We start from the raw sequence: 6,106 nt of genomic DNA, 5'->3' as shown, positions 1-6,106 counted from the left end.
AAAAGCTTAAAAGCATATTGAGACATAATAATAAAAATGGGATTTCAGAAATTGGTGAATACACAAAGACCAGTAGGGAGTTTAGGGACTGAAAGAAATTTAGTTTATTTGATTCGGCACAGACAAAGCATTCGGTTCATTAAATTCTCGCGTAAGTGATGAGAATTTAATGAAGAGTATTATTTTTTATTATGAGTGACGCATACTTTCGGGGCAGCGGCATTAAAATGGAATTTCATAACACGGAAATTTCACAATTTACATGAATTTTCAAGTAGAAATGAATATTCACTGCCAACTGCCCTTGAATTTTCAGAGAATTCCTTCAAAATTCTTAGAATTCCAGGAATTTTTATCGAATTCCTCGAAAATACAGAAGACTCTGGAATTGAAGGAGAAATTTCTTTAAATTTTCCGGAATTTTCATTAATTTTCACGGAAATTTACAGCTCAGACGGATTTTTCCATGAAATAATAAATTTTCAATGACAAAAATTCTTGAAATGTCATTAAAAATGTTATTTGTCAGAGACACACAAGCTCTTACCGGAAACTTCACCACTGAATTCATAAAAATATCTTCAATAAATTTCCTTTCGTAAAAGCTTCGACAGTATATTCCAATCACTCGTAACAATTTCTCATTAGAAAACGAATCTATACAAAATCTAAATACCGCCATAAACATGTGCCCATAAAGATCACGTGCGTGTGGTTTGAAGAAAATTGTTGTCTGTTTGGGATTCCGTAATCCTACTCCATGCTTAGCCGCACCTCGTTTGGAATAGCTAGGGATCATTGAGGATCCTGGATGGTATATACACTCGAGAATTCCTCCGCGTATTACGTAGGTGGGGGCATGTGCATCTCCCGTCCCACAAATGGCACAGACGAGGCCAATGTACGGGTGTAGAACAGAGACCGAGACATCGTTCAAGGCAGATCACACAGAGGGAAGGAGCGAGAGAGAGGGAGCGAGAGAGAGAGAGAGAGAGAGAGAGAGAGAGAGAGAGAGAGACAGTATTGCAAAGAGAAGAGTAAAAAAATCGTATATGTGGAAAGTGCTGGCTCGACCACCTGTCCCATCTTCTAGGTCTAAGAATAGAGTGCAAGGAGTTGCGCCGACAAGATGCTGCTTACTGGCTTTTACTCGGCTTATATCACGGTCCTTGAGACTTTGAGATTGTACATCGCGATGATGCAAACTTTTATCATTTCATTCTCTCATTGATGAAAAGAAGTGATCGAAAATATTCACTTAAAGTAGCTCTACCCTTACGGTAAATTCAAAGATTATTAAAAACTGCAAAAAATTGCAGATAACTCGATTAGATTTGGAATTCTAATTTTTTTCTCAATTTAATTATCGTTTTGGTTTTTCAAAGAAGAAATGTTTAAAAATCAGGATTTAACCCAGTGTCTTATGTGAAAATCAACATTTCTGTTGTAATCAAAGATTAAAATCTGAATTTTTTTTCATTAGATGTGAAAAAATCAAGAATTTTTTTGGCACCTCGTAAAAAATAATCCACCGTTTTGCGAACATGTTTTATTATTTATTTATAAGAGGGAAATGTTTGAAAAAATATCAATATTTTGCGAAATTTAATTTAGATAGTACTGACAGGGTATGAATTTTTTAACAAATTTTTTTCGTGCAATTTAGTTGAAAAATTTAAAAACTGAGAATATCCTAAAGTACAGCCTAGCCCGGCCGATGGGTAGAGCTACTTTAATGGGGAAGATTGCGACATTGGAACACATTTTTTAAAGAAATCAATACACTTCTTTTGAGACTTCGAAGCTTTCAGTCATTCGCAGAGAACAAACTCGAGTTTGTAGCAAAGATGTCAGACAAGATATGAATGTTTTTTTGGGCTCAAACGAAAGAGCGGGTCGAGAAATGGCGTGCTAGGACCTCTAAAGATGGTTTTGAACCAGGGGAGACTCCTAGACCCCAATGTTCTATACATACTCCTAGACCCCATTGTCCTCCTAGACAATGTTGTCACAACTCTGCTTTTCGATTGAAAACAGATATCATCTTTAGAGACATTTGTCATGTTTAGAGGCTCTAGGACGTCATTTCTCGACCCGCTCTTTCATTTGAGCCCAAAAAAACATTCATATCTTGTCTGACATCGCTGCTACAAACTCGGGTCTACAACTCGGGCCTTCAATTGAAAGCTGATATAATTAAATCTATTGACAAATGTTGAGAAAAGTGAAGAAGTTTATTCATTTTTAACAACGCCATTCTTCAAATGAATAAAAAAATGTCACCCAAAATCTCTTAATGACATCACTCCTCCTCCATTGAGCGCAGAGCTTCTCATTTGAATTTTTAATTTCCCGCACTATTTCACGATTTATTTATCAACGTCACCGGTCCCCCACTCCCCCATCTCATCCGTACAATAACTCACGATAAAACCACTCTGGCCTTCATTCTCGAGGAACATCTTCGCATAAAGTCACTCGACAACACCCAGATCGTCCATTTTGATATCTTCACTAAAAACATCAACCACCCAGGGTGTGAGGACTGTACCAGATGGTAGTCTGGAGATATACTCACCCATTTCCTGACGCATTAGCCATTTTACGGCGTGCCGGACGCCCAACACCTTCAATACTAGAAGGAACAGGTGAAAGTGAGATTAAAAAAGGAGACAAAAGCCGGATGACAATCACCTACTGCAGCCCTTGGTGGTCCCGATCCCGTGTCACCGCAACCACTTCATACCTACAAACATCCCAATCGCCACGTGATCAGGGCCAAGGTTGTTTTCTATTTAAATTTTTCTCTCGTGCTCGGACCAAAAATCCCAAACTCTTAGCTCGGCACAGAAGGTATTCAATCAAAAAAATGTACATAAAAACTTCGCAATTACTCTGAAATCTTGAAATCAATTTTCCTACGATCTGTTGGAAATTAAAAAACAAGCACATGAACTCAATTGGCGCCTCTTTGGAGTTTAACGAACTTAAAACAAGTGGGAAATTGCTCTTATATTGCTCACAATATTATTTGTTTTGCTAATAAATTAGCAGTTATGTATAATCATGCATAATCATGTATAATGCATTGTTTATTTCATTTTATTAAATTGAATAAGATTTCTTTTAACTAATTCTGTCAGATTTTCAACTTAGTTGAATGTTATTGCCGACGGTCTAACGATTCATTGCATTTTCGGATTTTTTGGATCATTAGAATTAGATTACAAGCAATTTATTATTTACCTGAGACACAAAAATCCCCTAATGCAAACCCAAAATATCCCATAATTATTATAAATGTATCTTATGAATTATTTACATTATTGTAATTTCGTTTTCGTTTAATGGGTCGACATAACCCAAAAAATCCAAAACTTAAATTTAAACAATTACAAAGCTTCCACACGGAAGCAAAAATGACTAAGCCCCAAGGTTTCAGATCGATCATCGAACGAATGAATTCCAAACAATATTCATGAAAATAATCCATAAAAAAATCCAAGCTGTAAGAGTTCCTTCAAGCTCTCTTCCAGAATATTCTCAAACACCTCCCCACTAAAGCAATGTTATTCCTCCAAAGAGTGTCGTCAGACAAGCTCACCACCCCAATATTTGTTGTATCGCGAATGTCGTTGCCGAAGCCGAAGGTAACCTGATAATGCAAAGCAAAGGAAAAACCTCTCGGCGGGACACAGCTGCGTCTGTCTCGTGCCCAGTGAGACTGCAATCGAGGAGTCGTGATTGTTCTCCGAAGAAACGAGTTGCAGAATAAAGAAAAAAGGCATTCACGAAGAATGAGATAAAGGCAACGGAGATCCGTGAGCGTTGCAATTGCAACTGTGTCCCGAGGAATCGCCAGTTGGCCTGGACGAGGGAATAGCCTTGAAGCCCTCCCCTCGAGAGTATATCCAAGAAATAGCGTGCTTCCTCCTCCCCTCGTCCTCTTTTTCCACCAGCCCAGAGAGACAAATTGAGGTTCATCACGTTTTCCAGCGGAGAATCCACACCACGACCCAAGTGCCATCAGGGGGGAGAACAATGAGGATAACTCCTTCTCATTCACGTGTGTGATGATATGCATGAAACGAAGGGCTATCCTGATGATAAAGGAAGAAGAAGAAGAAACTCAAACGAGATTATGTCTGATTGCCAACCTCCCGCGCACAAACTCACTTGAATGCTCATTACAACTACTGGTGTAGCCTCCAAGCACTCCATGCAGCAGCTGAAAAGGGATATTTTAAAGGCGCCTTATTCGACGCCCCAATGCGAAAGAGAATGATGACCAGATATAGAGGAGATATTTAAGAAGATTTATGAGACTCAGCACGGTGCGTTACCAGCTACATTCAGAGCCTCCCCCTCTTCGGCCCAAACTCATGCTCATTTTAACGAAAATGGGATCATGATGAGTGTCATTTTGCATTTGGTTGCATTAAAGAAGGGGCACAGGATGAATGAGGATTTGCCATCTCTCTCAGGAGGAAAGTGATTGGCGAGGGATTTCTGCTATTATTTTTCATCATTATGTATGCATTCATTCATTAGAGTGAATGAAATGATTGAGACATGATCTTAAAAATCTTAACGACCAAAAATTCACGTTGTGAGGTTTATGAAATTCTTTGTCGAAGAACTGTCATTTTCGGTGAGCAATCTATTCGCCAAGCCTGTGCTGACGTTTCAAATATATCAAGTTTATTTTAGCTTTTGAATAAAAAATACTTTCCTATTTTTAAAATAGATAAAATAATGATAATATTAGAAATAATACTAAAATTATTGTTAATTATTATTATTATTTATGTATTATATATATAAAATGTATTGTTTTAACTCGCCACTCTGTGATGGAATATGTCAACATTAGAAACTATTTATTCAGTTTTTTAGTCAACTATTAAAAATAAAAAATTCAGTCAAAAAAGGTGTTTTTTACACTTCGGGAACTTTGTCAGTTGAATTTGAAGTATGATTTTAATTGTTCAGTCAATTATTTTAGTAGACGTATGTGCTCCATGCGCATAACCTGCCAGTTAATTTGAATTAGTTTACGACGATATCCTTCAGCTTGATGTGCATATATCGGCATTAATTTTTCATTAATTTATTTAGATTTGTAAAATATTTTTTTATCAGTTGTTCCGGTATCAGAGTTTTCACTGGAAGTATTAAAAAAGCCTCCGATGAGGTCTTCCCTGGAAGACGGCACGTTGAGTTCATCTACTAAAATTCTTTAATTCAGTAGCGAAGTGGTAAAACGGTTTAAGTCGACTTATCTCCCAGTTGAGTTTTTGAGGAATATTTCCGAATCTAAGGGAGATAGCGAAATTTTCATTAATACCTTTATTGTAGGACTCAGTCAGCTCTATAAAAAAGGTTATAACCAAAATTTTGCTATCTCCCTTAGATTCCGAGATATTCATTGAAAACTGATCAATAGTCAAAATTGACTTGTACCGTTTTACCACTTCGCTACTGAATTTATTCATTTCACGAACCCTTAGAATTGCTGAAGACCGCTAGGGCCAATCATCGTCATCAGATATCTAATAATATAAAATGTATTATTACTTTATGCATTTAATATTTGAAAATACTTATTTTATACACAAATAAGTATTTTTCATTCATAAACTACGATAAACTTGAAATATTCCCCAGTCTAGCTTCTACTTGGCGAAACAAATTGCTGACCAGAAATGTTTCACCTATTTTTTACTAAAGGATTCCTCTGATTTGAACTCCTGGAGTGAGCGGCTGAATGTAATACTCCTCATGGTCCTAATAATATCGGTTGGACTGTATAATCAGTGACGATTTTCGGACCTTCATTATTATTCTTTCCTGGGCGAGAGTCGAATCAGCGTCAGTGCAATCTTTTTGGTGATCAACATTTTTGTTATTATCTCGCTGGGCACCTTCCATCATTAGAATAGAGGGGGTGGGGCGGCGAGGACGGCAGGGGAAGGAGAGGGTTTAAATCAATGTCCGCTGAGACAATTAACCGGCGAGTGTGAGTGAATAGATGGCTATAATGTCTGGGAAGTTGAATCACGTTAGGTGGGGGCGACGGCCGGCGAAGGGGCGGAGGGGGGGGGGG

Source organism: Diachasma alloeum, unplaced genomic scaffold (genome assembly GCF_001412515.2).
Source record: "Diachasma alloeum isolate Michigan unplaced genomic scaffold, Dall2.0 Dall_scaffold_00201, whole genome shotgun sequence".
NCBI lineage: Eukaryota > Metazoa > Arthropoda > Insecta > Hymenoptera > Braconidae > Diachasma > Diachasma alloeum.
Note: the sequence above shows the minus strand (reverse complement) of the source record.